Source organism: Aquarana catesbeiana, linkage group LG05 (assembly GCF_042186555.1).
Source record: "Aquarana catesbeiana isolate 2022-GZ linkage group LG05, ASM4218655v1, whole genome shotgun sequence".
In the NCBI taxonomy this organism is placed as follows: domain Eukaryota; kingdom Metazoa; phylum Chordata; class Amphibia; order Anura; family Ranidae; genus Aquarana; species Aquarana catesbeiana.
In genome coordinates, this window is record NC_133328.1 from 274,977,164 (window position 1) to 274,998,181 (window position 21,018).

Here is a 21,018-nt window from a genome sequence, read left to right on the forward strand (position 1 = left end):
GCATAGAGTCCATGATAGGCTGGTTATTTGTTGGAAAAGCAGCTATGGCATCATGAAACTCTAATGTGTGATCCAGTGCATTACACGTGTCTTTTTCCTCACTAGCAGCAGGGGTTTGCTGTGACAATCTCTGCTTAGCTTTGATAGGGCTATCGGAGCTAGAGTAGGATTGTGAGCTTGTTTGTCCCTGGCTGTGCTGCGTGTGGTGGTTGCTCTCTGTCCCCCAGCAGTGACTAGTTTTATGGGAGTGAGCAGAGAGGGATCCCGGCAGGCCACTGGCGCCATCTTGGCGGCTCGAGCGGCTGGCTGGAGTGAAAAAAATCTGTCATCATACCAGGCTTATTTCTCCCTTTCCTCTTTCTTGGCATGCTCTTTGAGTGGCCCCAACTTACAGACATGTAAAACTGCCCAATAAATGTGCCCTCTGTAGCTGTGTGAAGCTTCGAAAGATCTGCGTGGCAAGGAGCTGTGGTCTCACACGACCATACTCCTCGCTCACCAGCTCCGCCCCTCTTCTCTTTTTCTTTTCAATGATTTTATTGAAATGGTAAGAAAAAAGTACAAAGCAGAGAGTACAAATACCAAACATCTTAAAAATCACACATCTCAACAATAAACATGTTGCTTGTAGGGCAAGTCCTCAAGAACAAAAGTAAGAATGACGTGTCTTACTGAGAGGACCCTGCAAATTAGAGATGTGAATGAAAAAACTAGTTTTGTTTAGTTTCGTTTCGATATTTACATAAATTTGTTTAGTTACATTTGTTTAATCCATTTCGTTTTTGGAATTCGTTTTCAACCTAATTCAAATTTTCTGATTTTGAAGTTTTCAAATTCAAAACGATTTTGAATTTGGTTTCCAATTTCCAAAGAGAATAAAATAGAATAGAAAATAAAGGAATAGAATAAAAAAAATACAATATTATAGAAAATAATATAACAGAAAATAAATAATAGAATATAATAGAGTAAAACAGAACAAAATAGAATAGAAAATAAAGGAACAGAATAGAATTGAATAGAAACAAACAGAATAGAATAAAAAAAGAATAGAATAAATTAGAAAGAATATGACCATCTTCTGAAATTCAAATAAAAAAAATAGAATAGAAAAGAATAGAATTTTAAAAAAGAATAGAATAGAATAGAATAGAATAGAAAGAATATAGCCATTTCTCAAAATTTAAATAGAATCAATTTGAGTTTGACTAAAATGGAAAATAATAAATTAGAATAGAATAGAAAACAACAGAATGGTATTGAAAAATCAGCAGAATAGAATAGGAAGAATATGACCATCTTCCTATTTTAATCTATTCTTTTCTATTCTATTAAAATTTGAAATTATTCTATTTTAATTTTGGGAAATGGTTATATTCATTCTATTCTTTTGTTTTGTTTTTTATTCTATTCTTTTTCTATTTGTTTATTCTATTATTTTCTATTATTTTCTATTCTATTATTTTATTTCTACTCTATTCTTTTCTATTCTATTCCAATTTTTTCTTTTTAAATTCAAATTTATTCTATTGGAAGATGGTTCTATATGAATTCTATTCTTTTTCTATTTGTTTATATTATTCTATTCTATTCTATTTTTTCTATACTATTCTGTTATTTTCTATTCTAATCTATTCTTTTCTATTCTATTCAAATTCAAATTGATTCTATTTGAATTTTGGGAAATGGTTATATTCTTTCTATTCCATTATAGTCTATTCTATTCTTTTTTTTCTATACTAATATTTTTTATTCTATTCTTTTATTTTCTTATGGCCCCAAGTCAGATATATTGTTTCCTCTACAGGCTTACTTTCTGCTGACATGCTTTATTTAATTTTTAATTGTTGCATCAGAAAATGTCACACATGGAACATTCACTATTACATGCTCATACAGCTGTACCTCCAGTAAGGTGGTGTGATGCATTCCTTGTAAAAAGTGCCATGAGAACAATTATGTTGACAAAAAAGACAGAAGTCACAAAAAAATAATTGCATAGCACACCATAACAGGAAAAGAAAATATACCAATTGTACACCTGTTAGACATCATTTGGGTTGAACTGAATTGACTTGTGTCTTTTCTTAAACAGACTAACTATGATCTATGATATTTCATTAGAGATTTTTTTTTCTTTTTCACATGGCTATATTCAATGCACAGTATGTATAAAACATTTTTATTATTACGAAAACACAGTCATCCATTGTAAGTGCATATTTCCACTTTATTGCAGATACTTCTCATTTAACGACTTACCTGTTTAACGACTTACTTGTTTAACGACCGCTCAGACTTACAACCAGCTCTCCCTACCCGAATGATGCACTGTACATCATTGTATTGTACAGTACAGTACAGAATTTTCGTTTGTGTTCTGTACTTATGCAAATTAAAACAATGTTATCAAGCTGGAGTTTTGTTTTTAGACCTTTTTTCACAATACAGTACAGTACAGTAATTAAGAATGCTTAAAATATTGATTACTTTTAGCTCCTCGTTTAACGACCAATTCATTTAAAGACCTGGTTGGAACAGAACCTGGTTGTTAAGTGAGGAGAGCCTGTATATAATGCTTACAGATAACAATTTAAGATGGCCTTTATCAAATTAAACTTACCTAGGGCATATATATAGTCTGAGGGTGGTAGAGGGGCAAATGGACAATGGTATAGTAATCATATCTCCCTAATATAGAATATACAAATATTCACCTCTCCTCCCATCTAACCCCTAATCCTATAACTCCCTCATGCAGCATCAAGCTAATTTCTAAGGTGTTACCGTCTTATACTTTTACTTTTTACTGGTGAGGTTCTGCTGCCTGTCTTCCCCCAGCCAGAAAAATGCAGCAGTAGTGGTGATATACATGCCTGTCCAGCATTGTAGTATACGCACAAAGGGGAAGAAGCAGGGACACAGTACATATGTTAAACGCAGAATTTTCTCTTGAAAGCACTGAGATAAAAAGTCTAATCAAATTGTTTTGTCACTAGTTGCCCATAAATGAGCTTATAAAATTAATTAATGGAATGAGATGTTTCTAGAAAAACTTAAGAAATGTAAAATAAAATGAAAAGAAAATGTGTATATATTATATGCAATAATGTGTCAATATATATAGGCATATAAATTAAAATGTGATCCTTTTATTCTGTAATTTAGTCGAAAAATGGTTTTGTTTATTTTCAATAAAAAATGTAATGTTTGTAATATGCTACCAAAAGCCCCCTGTTTTTTGTATTTTGAATTTTAACTAGTATATTAATGGGATGTAGGTGCCAAATAATTGATTAGTGTTGTTTTCTTATGAAAAATCAACCCTAGCCCTTACTGCTATCCCTAACCTATTTCTACTGCAAATCCTAACAATAACTCAAAGCATAAAATGAATGATTACCCTTTAATGATAAACAAAGACATTCATCACTAGCTCTTAGTTGGTTTCTCTTTTTACCAAAAAAGCCATGTTAGAAAAATCTGTCACTTGATATGCACCTAGAAAGAAATACTTTTCTTGAAAGCAGTTGTAAAAGGCAAAAAAATAAAAAGTAAAAAAAAAATGTAAAGGACCAATCTGCAACCCTAAGGAGCAACTTAAAGGCTATTCTATCTGTAAAAAACACCAATGGGGGGCATGGCATGCAATGTTTGCTTCTCTTTACCTCCACTATCCTCCACACAACTTGGACTCTCCCTGGGTCCTATTTGGCTACCATTTGAGGCCATGATGACTTGGAACACCAGAGAAGAAGCTGTACTGCTGGACTTTCAAAATGGCACCTCCAATACAATTTGGGCTGTCTGGATTGATTTTACCACCTCTGACCTCTATTAATGATTGATGCAGAGATATTCTTCTGTTTGCTTGAACAAATGAGATACTTTTTCGCTGTTGGCCATATTACTAAACTAGGGATGGTTTGGAATGCTTACTGCTGAGTTTTTTCTAAACTTCTCCCTCCTCCAGGATTGGGAGGGAGGGGGTTGTTTGTGGTTTAATTTTCTGGCCCTGCTTTTCTTTCTTTCTCCCACCTTCTAGCCCTCTCCCTGATTCCTGCTTTTATTTCTTAACTCTTCTGGTTTTTCAGACTCTGATAGATCCAGTACTGGGTCCTAGTCTAGGCCTTTAGTGAACAACTGAACATAGTTACTCTATATTTGTACATGTTATGGTGATATTGGTATTGTACCCTTAAGTGCTTCTGGGACTTTTTACCTGGAGGAGACAATCAGTTATTCATATTTCCATCAATTTCCCTGTGTATGGATACCAGAAGTCTTTTTGAGTTGTCTGTACCTGTTATCTTTTTCTCATATGCTTAAATAACATTTTTTTTTTTTAAAAGGCACCTCAACTACCATACCTCAGCACGCCACCAAAACTGGTAAGACCTCGAGCCCAGTGGGGAAGGAGGGCTTATACAACCTACTATATTACACGCAGAAGCTGACAGGCACACAAGGGTCAGCAGCACATGATACCATTACCCTGGATCAGCAGGCCGATACACTACCATCATTGCCGCCCCTGTTTGGCTCAGAAGATATGCATTTAGAAAACACTTTTCATTGCAATTGGGTAGCTCCTGAGGCTGGGGAGGATTATAAACCTACACTTGGAGACATACTACATGTAATAAAAAAATTTATCTGCACACCCCACCAGCTGGGAGGGTTGAAGAACTTAGACATGATGTGAAAGAGCCACTGCTGCTGAAAGCCTCATTATTGATTTGGAGGTCAGGCTCCCACTGCTGCTCTCAGAGGCCTGATCCACCTCACAGCTAGTCAAATCTACCTGTCTGAAAGCAGAGGACCATGAAAACAGGCTGAGGCATAACAACATCTGGACTGTAGGTCTTCCGAATGACCAGTGGACCCTAACCCCACATAATTTGTTGAATGATGGCTGCTTGTACTTTTTGGTAAGTAGACTTTCATTTTTCTATTTACGGTGGAGATTGTACCTGTCCTACACTATGCATTATCCAGCTCATTTGAGAGTGATGGCTAAAGGTCAGTCTCACTTCTTTGATACTGCAGTGGAGGCTTCGGTGTGGTTAGATACAAATGAGACCCATCTCTGGCTACCACAACCTTACCCAGACTCCTAGGTACTACCCTGCTGAGAGAAAAAGTCTAATAACACTATTTCTGTATCCTTTCTCACTGGATGTCTTTACAGATCCACTGTTTTGAGAGCACTTAGCAATACAACTAAATTGAGGGCTACCATTTGTCCTTTACCATTTGTCTTTTACCCTTTACCCACATTTGGATACAGAGACTGCAAAATGTACCCACCCATGGGTTTGGCTGGTTGCTAACCCTGGGAAAGGATTTTCAAATCTCTGATCTTACCAGATGCACATTTTTGTGGCACCAGTGTCCCTTGCTTTGACTGTTTTGTTGCTTTTTGGTTTCAGAGGGGAACAGCCCCTACTATAGTTGCAGCAATAGCAATGTATGAGCTTTACAATCTGCATGAACAAGATTTACCATAGCCAGTCTTAAGTAGGGATGAGCCGAACACCCCCTGTTCGGTTCGCACCAGAACATGCGAACAGGCAAAAAATTTGTTCGAACACGCAAACACTGTTAAAGTCTATGGGACTCGAACATGAATAATCAAAAGTGCTAATTTTAAAGGCTTGGTATGCAAGTTATTGTCATAAAAAGTGTTTGGGGATCTGGGTCCTGCCCCAGGGGACATAGATCAATGCAAAAAAAGTTTTAAAAACATTTTTTCGGGAGCAGTGATTTTAATAATGCTTAAAATGAAACAATAACAGTGTAATATTCATTTAAATTTTGTACCTGGGGGGTGTCTATAGTATGCCTGTAAAGGGGCACATGTTTCCCGTGTTTAGAACAGTCTGACAGCAAAATGACATTTCAAAGGAAAAAAAGTCATTTAAAGCTACTCACGGCTATTAATGAATTGTCGGTCCAACAATACACATAAAAGTTAATTGATAAAAATGGCATGGGAATTCCCCACAGGGGAACCCCAAACCAAAATTTAAAAAAATGGCGTGGGGGGTCCCCCTAAATTTCATGCCAGGCCCTTCAGGTCTGGTATGGATTTTAAGGGGAACCCCGGCCAAAATTTAAAGAAAATGGCGTGGGGGTCCCCCTCAAAATCTATACCAGACCCTTCAGGTCTGGTATGGATTTTAAGGGGAACACCGCACCGAAATGAAAAAAAATGGCGTGGGGTCCCCCCAAAAATCCATACCAGACCCTTATCCAAGTACGCAACCTGGCAGGTCACAGGAAAAGAGGGGGGGTGAGAGAGCACCCCCCCTCCTGAACCGTACCAGGCCACATGCCCTCAACATTGGCAGGGTGCTTTGCTCTTGCCCGGTGGTTGTGGGGGTCTGTGGGTGGGGGGCTTATCGGAATCTGGAAGCCCCCTTTAACAAGGGGACCCCCAGATCCCGCCCCCTAGGGGAAATGGTAAGGGGGTGCAAAAGTACCCCTACCATTTCACAAAAAAACTGTCAAAAATGTTAAAAATGACAAGAGACAGTTTTTGACAATTCTTTTATTCAAAGTCTTCTTTTTTCCATCTTCTTTCTTCTATCTTCTTTCTTCTATCTTCCTTCGGTTTCTTCCTCCATCTTCTTCTTCTTCTGGTTCTTCCTCTGGTGTTCTCATCCGGCATCTTCCTCTGCCCCACACCATTTTTTTTTTAAATTTTGGCCAGACTTGAAGGTCCTGGTATGGAATTTAAGGGGACCCCCACGCCATTATTTTTTTAAAATTTTGGTTCGGGGTTCCCCTGCGGGGAAATCCCATGCCATTTTTATCAATGAACTTTTATGTGTATTGTCGGACCAACAATTTATTAATAGCCACGAGTAGTTTTAAATGACTTTTTTTCAGGCATACTATAGACACCCCCCAGGTACGAAATTTAAAGGAATATTACACTTTTATTGTTTCACTTTAAGCATTATTAAAATCACTGCTCCCGAAAAAACGGCAATTTTTAAAACTTTTTTTTGCATTGATCCATGTCCCCTGGGGCAGGACCCAGGTCCCCAAACACTTTTTATGACAATACCATGCATATAAGCCTTTAAAATTAGCACTTATGATTTCTCCCATAGACTTTTAAAGGATGTTCTGTGGCTTTCGAATTTGCCGCGAACACCCCAAATTGTTCGCTGTTTGGTGAACTGGCAAACAGCCGATGTTCGAGTCGAACATGACTTCGACTCGAACTTGAAGCTCATGCCTAGTCTTAAGTGGAACTTTCCGGGGAGGTTGGTAGCACTCCAACACACCTTTTTTGTATTATCATACAAAGCCTAATTTTCTCTCTTCCATCATATAATGCCAGATCTACATACAATTTCCAGTTTGCATGTGCAATTTACAGTTATATGTATTTTGGCTTTTGTATATATTATATGGGTATTGCTGGCCAGATAAGCCAGAAGTACCCATGCTCCTGTTAAGTGACTTTAATGCTATCTAAATCCTACTGAGGATAAACACCCTTCCACACCTGTAGGCCCTTATTATAAATCTACAGCACTCAGTCGCTTTCTTGCTGAGTTGGGCTGGATAGACTTTTGGCCAGGGAAATGCAGTCAGGGGAGGCAGGTGAACATTAAAACAAAATTAAATCAAGCTTTGAGGGTCATAGCTCGGCGACCTGAGATCACAGAGACCCCACATTTGGGGGTGGGTAGCCTAAGTCCTACCCCACCACAGGTATTTGGGGCTCTTATGACCTATTGCCCTGGTGATACGGGGATCCTTGCGCAGCCTGTCAGAAGCTACATACAGAGCGGCCAGTTTATATACAAGCTGGCACACTCTGTTTGCAGCAGACTGAGAGGTTGAGCTCACAGTGCCTCTCCTCACTTCTTGTTAGAGGCACTGAGCTCAATGGACAGCTTGGAGTCTTGGACCAATGGTAAAGTACTATTAGCCCCAGATGTCCAATAAAAATTCTGCAGTGGAGGCACGCCTCCCATTGCAGTGTCATAGAAGGGGCATGTGTCTAAAAGACAAATGCTCCCTTCCAGCCCAGCCCTTCTTAATGAAAAGACATGGGTTTATGGGTATAAGATTTACCCACAATCCCATGTTTTACTCACTCAGTTAAGAGGGAGAATGAGAATCTGCTGCTGTTGAAAAGGTACTGTTATAATCAAGCTAAATCATATATAATAATGCTATGTTATAAGATAATAATTTATTATTTATCTATTTACTGTGAAATTACTGGTCGGAAGTTATAACTTCAAACTTCAGTAATTTGTCCGTTAAGCCACCTGCTTGAGTACAGTTTTTAAAAATATAGTAAATTACCTTAAAAACAATATATAATAATTATCTGTATATCACTCATGGTAATTAACCTCTTGCCGCCCAGGCCAATTCTAACATTTCTCTCCTACGTGTAAAAATCATAATTTTGTTGCTAGAAAATTGCTCAGAACCCCCAAACATTATATATATTGTTTTAGCAGACCCTAGGCAATAAAATGGTGGTTGCTGCAACTTTTTATGCTACACGATGATGTTACACCAAGTAAATAAATACCTAACATGTCGCGCTTTAAAATTGCATGCATGTTAGGCTCTAGCTCTAACAATCGTGGCGTATGTAACCTGTGTGTATCTGGCTCTGATACTAGCCAGTGCCTCATCTGCCACTGACCTCACCGCATGTCCCTGCTTTTGGCAAATACGAAATCCAGGCATCCTTCAGTTTTCCTTCAGTTTTCCTTCTTCTCTAAGACCCATGCTTCATTGTTTTCTAATAGTTTTATACCCTCCTTCAATCCATTGATAACCTTAGAAATGTAGAATAAATTAAGACATTTTTTACAAACACAATTTTAAGATGCCGTTGTGACATTTTTTGAGAGGCCTGTTTATTTCGAATTAATTACTAATATTAAAAACAAATCTAGGTTACATGAATTACTGGTAGCCCAGGAGGTACAGCAGCTGGAACATGCCTATGTAGACACCCCCAATTGTACCATTAAAGAGACCTGGTTATCTGCATACGAGATACTTGTTCAGCTTACAAAATCTTCTGTGGAATAGAAACACATTTTTATCAAACTTGCATTTTATGGGGAAGATAAACAGACTGGTCTCCTGTTGGCTAAGATAGTCCAGACACAACACCCAGCTCAATTTATAGGTTCATTAAAGACTCCATCTGGTGGCCTGGTTAATTCACCCTCTTAGGTAATGGCAGATTTGGTCAGATTTTACTCTGACCTACTGTATGTACCTCAAAAATCTCAGTACAAGCTGAGGCTTTGACCCAGTATAAACTGTCTACATTATTAAGCTCTGGGGACAGAGTGAAATGCATTGAGGGCATGACCTAGGCTTGTTAACCTGAGTCTCAATATACTCTCCTGGGCTCTCCACTATCACTGAAAGAAGTATAGATGGCAACCAGTCTGTTTCCTCTTTGTAATGCCTCTGTATGTAGATTTATAAGAGATATGCAGACTCTGTGTTGCCACACTTGCTGCAGGTGTTTGAAGTAGCATTTGAGAAGCAAGTACTTTTGATCTTCATAACTAGAGCCAATATAGTCATTTTTTGAAGCCAGGTAAACTCACTACAGATCCCAACTTCTAAAGACCTATCTCATTCTTACAATCTGATGTAAAAATGTTGGCTAAATAATACTAACATAGGTATTGGTGCAACCCTAGTTTCAGATAAGGTCAGTTGCAAGAAAAGCTAATGCTCTATGCTGATGATGTGCTCTTGCTTCTTGGTGACACGGGAACTATAGGTAATTTTTCTTTTTCCACTAATGGATAGTGAACAATCTCCATATATTAATGAAAATCACACATGTCACGAGGTTGAGGTATACCTATTCCCCTGCCAGAAAATATCCTCAATTTATAATATTTGATAAGAGACCCTTCTCATAGCAAAGAGAACTATCCGAAATGTAATTACATTTCTCTGAGTAGTGAAGTATGTATGTACAAAAAACATTATGAAAAAGGACTTCTTATAAATATATAAAAGGCATCTATATGGTGTATAATCCTAGTGGATGGTCAAAGTTTCAGGTTGTAAAACCCCAAGACTGCAAAATTCCTAGATGATTCTCTGTTCCAAGCACACAATTTTCTGAAAAACTTGTGCAAAAACAAAGTAGTTGACATGCTTGCCACTTTAAACAACAAAGGTCCACAGGAGCTTGAAAAAGAAAGGAGCAGAAAGTGAATCATGATCCTGGGGATTCATGGTCCCAGAGATAAGAACTTTTCAAAAGCTCTCAAGATAAAAGGATTTGACATCAGGAGGTCAATCCTGCATTGTTTTTCAAAATATGTCACTTTTAGTTTTCACATTCTTCCATGAACACCAAGAAGTCTTGATCCCAGGAGCATCCTAAATGGGAATTGCCACATGTATCACAAACCTTCTTCTGTAGTGGGCCAATCATATGCTTCATATATTAGTCAGTTATCAAGGTGTATTTATCCCACAATATCATCTCTGAAAGAGCAAATCCCAATTTAGTGTACCGGGATCTATAATGACATTAACTACAGCCAGAGTCCACTCTAGCAGCTTAACATTGTAAAGGTATGTTTACAGGAATGTACTGGCCATTGGGACTACGAGGAGTTTCCCAGTGGGCCGATTGCTCAGTGGGCCGGTTTCAGTGACAGCCAGTGGCATTGCTAGGGGGTGGCTTTTGGGGCTATAGCCCTGAATTTGGGGTCATAGCCCCGAGTCCCAGGGGTCCCCAACCACAGGGCCATGGCCCACTACCGGGTCGTGGCCTCACTGCAGCCATGCGGCAGGCAGCAGGGGAGAGCCAGAGAGTGGTCAGCGGTCAGGCAGCATGGGAAAGCCAGGCGGGCGAGACAGCAGAGAGATTACATCATCTCTCACCGCCCGCCCTACATCACCACTGTTCTGCCCTCGCTGTGCAGCCATGGGCAGCAGAGAGATCACATAATCTCACACTGCCTGCCCTCTCTCTGGTGACCCTGATGTAAGAAGCGGCTCTCTGGGGACTCTGAGGTAAGGAGGGGCTCTCTGGGGACCCTGATTTAAGTGCGGGGGCTCTCTAGGGACCCTGATATGTTACATAGTTACAAAGTTACATAGTAGGTGAGGTTGAAAAAAGACACAAGCCCATCAAGTCCAACCTATGTGTGTGATTATATATGTCAGTATTACATTGTATACCCCTGTATGTTGCGGTTGTTCAGGTGCTTATCTAAAAGTTTTTTTGAAACTATCAATGCTCCCTGCTGAGACCACAGCCTGTGGAAGGGAATTCCACATCCTTGCCACTCTAATACACTGTACACACGGTCAGATTTTCCGATGGAAAATGTGCGATCGGAGCGTGTTGTCGGAAATTCCGACCGTGTGTGGGCTCCATCGGACTTTTTCCATCGGATTTTCTGACACACAAAGTTTGAGAGCAGGCTATAAAATTTTCTCTCTCTCTGCCTTTCTGGTGTGGCTTGGTGTACCGGTAGTATTCCTGAGAATACTACCTTAGGGGTCCTTTTCATCAATTTAGCTCCCAAGTCCTAAAATCATTCTTTAGGACACTCCATCTGCCTCTGACTTTGTCATTGGTGCCAACGTGCACCATGACAGCCAGATCTTCCTCAGCCCCTCCCAGTAATCTGTCCACCAGATCCATGATGTGCCGAACCCGAGCGCTCAGTAGACAACATACAGTTCAGCACTTCAGGTCTTTGTTACAGATTGCCCTCTCTGTCCTTCTAAGAATTGAGTCCCCTACCACCAAAATCTGTCTTTCCTTTCCCTTCGCTTCCCCCGCCACTCTCACTGGAGGAGTTCTTCCCCCGGCAGCTAGGTTTCACCATTGTCACTCAATGGAGCATACTTATTGCGATGCTCCAGCCCTGTATCGGCCTCCCTGGCACTTCCTCCTCTACCCTTCCTGACTGTCACCAATCTAATCTTCCTAGAGCCTGCACCTCTTTGTCTCCACCCACCTCTGTGCTGGCCCCTGCCAGCACCTGCTGTGTACATTCCTGACTCTCCTTTAGTATGGAGGGAATTCTGAGTGCTGACAGCTGCTTCCCCAGATTCAGAACCCGAGCTTCCAGGGAAACAATGTGCTTACATTTTTCACAGCAGTATTTGCCCTCGATCGGATGATCAAGGAACGCATACATGCATACTCCACACCCACCTCCACATCTCCACACCCACCGAGCATCGTAACTACTAGTTTAATGAGGATTGGGGATTATGCCCTGTCCAAATTACCTAACAACTAGCTTCCTGACACTAATACTCAACCAGACAATACACAAGTGCTCAACCAGACAATACACAGGTAATCAACCAGACAATCCACAGGTAATCGCACACCAAAGTGCACTCACTGACCAATATGCATTTGCTGACCAATGTGCACTAGCTGACCAACGTGCACTCGTTGGCCAACGTGCACTCGCTGACCCATGTGCACACACACAATACACAAGTACTAACGGTTCACACACACTACTCAGACAACACTCAGGTACTCACAATACACAGGTACTACCTGACATTAATACTCAATACAGCCCAGGTGCACTCACAGCACTCATGTGCTTACAATACACAGGTACACACTCACCCTACACAGGTACTTGTCCCCATTACAACCTCTTGTTTCCAACTCTGGTTTTTTAACTCACCTCTTAGATCAGTTCCACTTGGTCTAAGTTCCAGCAAGCTCAAAGATGAGCAGGCTCACAATGAGTTTTACAGAAGGTTATATAGGTCTCAAGCACCTATGACCAATTAACCACTCCCCTTAATTAGTAGGCTGAAGGAAGCAAAGAAAAAAAAAGCTGTTAAAAAAGTGATAGAAAAAGGTATTAAAAAGCTACAAGGAAAAACCCCAAAAAGAACCTAAAAATGCAACCCAGCAATCACCAGCAGTCAAAAAGCAAAACTTGTTCACACTCTCCACTCAAGGTTCCCACTGTTTAGCTTCCAACCAGCAGTCTGGCCAGTGGGGGGGGGCTCTCTGTGGAACCTGATGTAAAGGGGGGCTCTCTGGGGACCCTGATATAAGAGGGAGGCTCTCTGGGGACCCTGATGCAAGGCTGTGGCTCTCTGAGGACTCTGATGTAAGTGGGGGCTCTCTGGGGACTCTGAATATAGAGGGGGGGCTCTCTGGGCACTCTGATGTAAGGGGGGCTCTCTGGGGACCCTGATGCAAGGCTGTGGCTCTCTGGGGACTCTGATGTAAGTGGGGGCTCTCTGGGGACTCTGAATATAGAGGGGGGCTCTCTGGGCACTCTGATGTAAGGGGGGCTCTCTGGGGACCCTAATGTAAGGAGGGCTCTCTGGGGACCCTGGTGTAAAGGGGTGGCTCTCTGGGGACCCTAATGTAAGGGGGTGGGGGCTCTCTGGGGACCTTGATGTAAGTGGGGGGGCTCTCTGGGGACCCTGAAAAAAAGAAAAAAAGGCCATTTATACTTACAGTGGAATGTTTTTACTTATTTATTTGTGCAATTGCATATAGTTTATATACTGTTTTTATGCGTGTTTGCAAAATTAAAGTGGGCTGGTCTGGATGAAGTCCAGGTCCACATTTTTGTCCCAGTCCAGCCCTGTATGTTTACATAGTAGTTGCCATATGTATCACCAACTATGATGGTCCAAATTCAGAATTGTGAATTTTTCTGAAAAATGGATATATGGTCTGATATTAGAACTCTATTTTCAGACTAATGTTATACTGTATATTATTTGTATGGTCTTTAAAATGTTTTGACATTGTATAATTTTATTCCCCAGTGCAGACCCCCCATCAGTACAGACACCCCTCAGCAGTACAGACACCCCCTATTACAGACCCCCTCAGCGCAGACACCCCCCCTCAGTGAAGGACCCCCCAAGCAGTAGACACCCCCCCGTGCAGACCACCCCCCTCAGTACAGACACCCCCCAGTGCAGACCCCCCAGCATTACAGACCACCCAGCATTACAGACCCCCTCTCAGTGCAGACCCCCCTCAGTGCAGACCCCCCTCAGTAGTACAGACCCTCCCAGCAGTGCAGATACCCCCCCTTAGTATAGACACCCCCCAGTGCAGACCCCCCAGCATTACAAACCCCACCTCAGTGCAGACCCCCCCAGCAGCACAGACACCCCCCTCAGTGCAGACCACCATCAGTACAGACACCCCCAGCAGTACAGACACCCCCCTATTACAGACCTCCCCTCAGTGCAGACATCCCCTCAGTGCAGACCTCCCCCAGCAGTGCAGACCCCCCTCAGTAGTACAGACCCCTCAGCAGTATAGACACCCCCCTAGTGCAGACCCTCCCCAGCATTACAGACCCCACCTCAGTGCAGACCCCCCAGCAGTACAGACAACCTCCTCCTCAGTGCAAACCCCCTCAGTACAGAGACCCCCCACCCAAGTGCAGACCCCCCATCAGTACAGACATACCCCAGCAGTACAGACACCCCCCATTACAGACCCCCCCAGTGCAGACCCCACCTCAGTGCAGACCCCCCAGCAGTACAGACACACTCCTCCTCAGTGCAGACCCCCCTCAGTACAGAGACCCCCCACCCAAGTGCATACCCCCCCATCAGTACAGACACCCCCCAGTGCAGACCACCAGCCTCAGTACAGACACCCCCTAGTGCAGACCCCCCAGCATTACAGACCTCCCAGCATTACAGACCCCCCTCAATGCAGACCCCCCTCAGTGCAGACACTCATGTTTTTTTTTGCATGTTTTTCACAGGTGGCACATCGCGCCTAGGGCAGCTCAATCGCTTGAATGGGCTGCTATACTCACAACATATGCCCAAAAGTAGCTCCAAAACCTGTTTGGTTGTGGAGCATCGGGCGGTTTTTTAGTGCATTTTTTCAGTGTGTGTTTTGGGGCATTTGTATTGCATTTTGTTATGCGGCAAAACATATCTGCTACCCACGCTTGGGGTGCCATTAATATTTAATGGAACCACCAGAGCGATCAACAATTGCAGTGCATTTCTAAAATGCATGGCAAAATGCACACCTTTGAGTGATTTGTTGCTCATTTAGAAATTGTGCCGGTGTGAATGCAGCCTAAGTAATTAGTGCTTTGGTAGCATAATTAAAATGCTTAAAACCTGTGTTGTTTGGGCCTTATCCTGCATACACACGATTGGAAATGCTGCCAGCAAAACTCCGATGAGAGCTTTTTGTCGGAAAATGCAACCGTGTGTATGCTCCATCGGTCTTTTGCTGGCGGAATTACAACCAGCAAAAGATTGAAGGCATGTTCTCTATTTTTCGGTCACGGAAAGATCCTATTAAAAAATGCGATTGTCTGTATGCAATTCAGACGCGCAAAAAATCACGCATGCTTAGAATCAAGTACGAGATGGAAATGCTCGTTCTGGTAAAATGAGTGTTCGTAATGGCGATAGCACATTCGTCAAGCTGTCAATTCTTGGATCTTTTAATGTAGCACATTGTTTTGTTCTTTATAATGCTAGAAGAATGAATTTGTTTTGCTGCTGATATTCACACGGAGTTCTCACAAACTTATTTCCTTATTATTTCTCGTGATCTCCTGAGTACACTTTTTTGTTTTTAAAGCCAGATCTCCATAATAATGTTTACAATTAGTTTTTATAGCCATTTTTTTAATCAAGATCTCCTGTTTTTTTATTTTTTTTTATTATTTTCTAGAGATCTCCATATGTTTTTTTTTTTTGGTGTGTCAAGTTTCCACAACAACATTATTATCTTGTATTTTTAAAGCTCAAGGAGGTTGGTTGTTGTCCCTTGTTAATTTGACATTGTATTTTTGAAATGTACCTGCCTACTCACAAACAAACCTGTCCTTTTTGAAGCAAAAAACATAAGTATTTTCATATAAAAAAATCTACATTTATTCTGGCTCATAACAAAATAAAAAGAAAGGCAATGCTGGAGAAACTGCTTGAATTTGTGAAGCCTTTGTACCACAGGGCACACATCAACTTTTTGTAACTAAAAATTGGTAGCCTGAGAAGTCCATATAATAGGGAGCACAATCTGGCCCAGGACTCCCAGAGATCATGAACAGCAGCAGATGACATATATGTCCCCAGGCTGTGGTACTACAACAGCCTGCATATTCTGTCAGACCAGACTGAACCCAGGCCATCACTTTCTTGTCTTCCCTGCAGCCTTCCCTCCATGCTTCCCTGCAGCCTTCCCTGCAGCCTTCCTTGGAGGCTGTGGCTCTGAGGTGGACTTGTGGCAGGAGGAGGAGGAGGAGGAGGAGGATGGGCGAGAGCACATAAGTGCATGTTCTCACTAATTTGGCCCCTCAACCCCTTCCAAGGGGACTGAAAAATAAGATTCTCACAAATGAAGCATTGGCCCTCCTCCATTTGCTGCAATTTTGCAGCTACATAGCAGCCATAGGCCTCTTCAGTGTTGGAGGGTGTTTTCAGGGCTGCATTAGCCCCCTTAATGAGGCCCAGTGATGCCTCCTCCACGTTTCTCCCCTTCCTGGCCCTTTTTGTTGTAAGGTGGAGGGGAGCCCCCTGGGATTGGGTGAGGCTACTGGGCCTGGCAACCTCCTGGCTGACACTTACCCCCGCCTCCTCCTGGCTGACACCTACCCCGACCTCCTCCTGGCTGACACTTACCCCGCCTCCTCCTGGCTGCCACATTCCAGAGCCTCGTCCTGGCTGAGGTCTTCCTGTGTATGAAAAAGGGACATAGTTGTAGTTTCTGGTTCATCAATCACACACAATTTTCAGCTCATGACTGTTGCAAATTGAATGTTAATAAATAGAAAAGACTATCATTCTGAGTCCAGCATTTTTCATTCTTCTCCCAATCATTTTTGGCCCCTACTGTCTATTGATATGTCAAACACTTTTTGTTCAATGATTCATTTGTTAGCAATAATAACATCTAGTTAACAACAATAATTTTCAGACAATAAATACGTTCAAAAATACTATACCTGGCTCCTGGGCTCCTCAACCTCTTTGAGGATGGAATGGCCAGGTTGGTCCTCGGAAGCCTCAGCTGGGGTTGAGGGAAGGGTGGATGGAAGTGTAGAAAGTGATTCCCTGGCTTCAATCTGGTCTTCTGGAAACCGAATCCTGTTGTAGTACCACAGATTGGGTACATACACATCCTTTGCTGCTGCTCCTGATCTCATGGAAGCCTGGACCTTATTAAGCTCCTTCCTATACGTGCTTCTCAAGCTACCAATTTTCTTATCCAAAAACTCGATGTCTGCATCGGGGACCTGTGTCTTCACAAATTGCAGCAGTTTCTCCAGCAAAGCCTTCCTAGCTGGTTTATTTCGATATAAGGGGTTTTTAACCTCCCAGAAATTTCTCATAACCCTGTATCTGTCTATGAACTGGCCCGTGAATTCAGGGTCTTTGAATTGTTTCATGTTTGCTGCAAGACAAAACACAAGACAAAAACACTAATATCAGGCTAAACTCTCTTAATCTTATCCCAATATAGGCTTCAATCTCGAATCAGTATAGGCCACTGATGTCCCAAGTTAAAATGTTACCTTCGTTATAATGTCCGGCGCTTCCTCCACTCACAGATCGTATGTACAATACACACGTGTTAGCTGTATATACACTGGGCATGCGTGAAACTCTGCTCGCATTGCCCGCCCCTGACGTTCTTTCTCAAATATTCTCTTTCATCGCACTGGGAGAGGAACATGGCAGAGACACAGCAGGTGCATGATAATAGCAGTAATGAGGAGGAGGAAAGCCCAGAACCCGAAACGTCCCGATCCCACAGGAGATTTAAGACCTCAAATATGGCCTTTGTAGAAATGGTGGAGATGGTGGGCATCTTGAAGAGGGCCGACTATGACGGGAATTATGGACCGTACCTAAATCCAAATGTGAGAAAGGCCAAGATCATGACTAAAGTTGTGAAGATTCTGCACAGGAATTTTGGGGTACGACAATCCAAGGAGCAATTGAGGAAACGCTGGTCAGACCTGAAATTGAGGGAGCAGGATCAGTACAGAAGGATCAAGAAAGTGCTTCTAAAAAGTAAGTAGCTGTCGTGTGTTCTGATTATTATTATTACTTGCATGCTGCTCCATGTGCTTTTCTTTACTGTTGTACAGTTTAAAATGGCTACTTTCATGTTCATGGGCACAGTAATTGGTCGTAGGAAACATTGTTCGTTTGCCAACTAAATACGATGTTTTGGGCAGATACAGGGTTAACTACATTTGGTCATGCTAATTTGTATTAAAAGAAGTTTAGGACATTATTGTGTAGATGTGTTTGAAACTAGAAAGAATTGCAAACTTGATTCAGTGTAATGTAAGGAGAGGACACTCAGCAGCTATTTACACATCTGGACTTAGGAGTACTAGTGTGGGACACAAGAACAAACTTTTTAGGGTGTCCCACACAGGTACTCCAGTGGATACTTGGGATGTCTCCATGTGTGAAACTTGGAACTCTGCCAAAAAAGACAATTGTACCCCACTTCCAAACAATGTTTCATATTCCTATTTCTTTTTTTAAAGATATTTTTTATTGACTTTTTTGTTTCAATACAAACCAGTTGTACAAAAAAAAACACAACAACAACTTATCACTAAATAAATCACAGTTAAACATTGGTATACCTTGTCAAGTATATTGTCTACTTATGGGGGGGGGGGGGGACCAAACAGCTGGTTGGTGGTAATTCGATCTGAGATTGATTACACAGTTTATATATAACTAGGTATTAACAAATATGAGTTATAGTAGTTCACATACATATGGTGTTCATTCTGGCACGGCATGAGAATGGCATAGATCAAGCACACACTATATAGAGAGGGTCATGGGGCTAGCCAGCCACCTGTCCCATATTTTGTGGAACATTTTTTTTTCGTTTCCTAAGTTCAAAGGTAAGTTTATATAACGGTATAACATCATTAATTAATTTTAGCCATAGGGATTTCAAAGGTGTTTGTATACCTTTCCAGGATAGTAGTATAGACTTTCTAACATAGAAATAAAGGATACGTAATAGTCTCCTGGCTTGTTTAGGTATATGTAGATCACCAAAGACCCCCAGTAAGCCATTCTTCGGGTGAATAATATTGGGGAGTCCTAGGGCCGAGGAAATGAAAGAACCCACCTCCCTCCAAAAGTCCTGAACCACCGGACAGGTCCAGAAGCAATGTAGGAAATCGGCATCTCCCCCACAGCCTCTAAAACATTCAGCATTGGGTTTCAACCCCATCTTACATAGCCTAGCCGGGGTAAGATGAGATTGGTGAAAAATCTTAATCTGTATGACCCTGTCTTTAGATGAGATAACAGTGTTTTTGTATGTGTTACTAAATTCAGTCCAGTCTTCCTCCGTAAGTGAAATGTCCATGTCTGCCCATTTATGTTGCGCTTTGCTGAATCTGGGGTTAAAATCTGTCATTAGGGCTGCATAGTAAGCAGAGACAAGTTTATTAGGATCAGGTTGTCTTAGCAGTTTCTCCAATGGGGGCAAGTCTGTGGGGTCGTTTAGGGAGCCAAACTGAGCACGGATAGCATGTCTAAGCTGGTAATAGTGGAATAGGTAGGAGTTTGGTAAATTAAAATCAAGTCTCAGCTGTTGAAAAGTTTTAAATCCCTGGTCGTTGTATAGATGGCATAAATACTTCACCCCCTTAGAGTACCAATGTTTAGCGTCAGGTAAGGAGTTAAGTTCCTGCAAAGTGGGGTTAAACCACAGAGGGTTGTTCGGGGATGCCGACCAAGCATGTCGAGAAATTTTTTTAACTATGTGTTGGAAGATTGAAAGTGTAGTTGCCAGCATGGAGGTACCTGGTCTATTTGGGACTTTGCCTCTATAAATGATATTATGAAGAGTTTCCATGGAGGTCGCGATGGCACCCTCAGTAGTGGTACATGCATTTGCCAGAGCTGGATGTAACCAGTCATGTATATGCACCAGTTGAGACGCCAAATAATAAAGAAAGAAATTTGGAAATGCCAAGCCGGCCATGCAAGACGGCAGTCTTAGTGTCTCAAGTGCCACTCTGGGGGATCCCCCCCTCCACAGGAACGTCACACATATTGTGTCAATACGTTTAAAAATAGATTTAGGGATTGCGCATGGGGAATTAGCCATAACGTATAGCAATTTTGGGAGATACACCATTTTGAGGAGGTTTGCTCTTCCCATAAGGTCAAGGGGCAGATCCCTCCATTGTTTAGTTTGTTCCTGTAAGCGATTCAATATGGGATCCAAATTATTAGTGATATATGTGGATAGGGGTGATTGTACTAGGACCCCAAGGTATCGGAAGGAGGACACCACCTGTAATTTAGAATCCGGATGAATCTGGGGAATCGCTGCTGTATCCAATGGGAAAAGACTTAATTTGTCCCAATTCACCCGGAAACCAGAGAAATCTCTGAATATGTTAATTTCAGCCAGCAAAGACTGGAGTGACCCGCTGGTATCCGCTAGGTACACCAATGTGTCGTCTGCATAGAGCGAAATTCGTTCTTCTATAGTGGCAATAGGAAGTCCCTTAATAGATGAAGATGAGCGAATACGTGCCGCTAGGGGCTCCATGGCTAGGGCGAATAGGAGTAGGGACAGCGGGCACCCCTGTCTTGTACCTCTCGTAACAGGAAATGTCTCTGTAACCGATGCGTTAACTCGAACCTTGGCCTGGGGGGAGGTATAAAGGAGTCTTATCCATGCCACTACGCGCGGGCCAAAACCATACAACCGCAACACCCGAAAAAGATACGGCCATTCCACACTATCAAATGCTTTGCAAGTATCCAAAGATACTATGGCCCGCGTTGGGGGGCAATCATGTGGATATTGCAGATTGTGAAATAATCTACGAATATTCATTCTAGTGGATCTTCCTGGTATAAAGCCCCCCTGGTCACTGTTAACCAGAGTGGTGACCACGTTATTTAAACGATTTGCAAGCACTTTAGCCAGTATCTTAACGTCCACATTGATAAGGGATGTTGGTCTGTACAATTCAC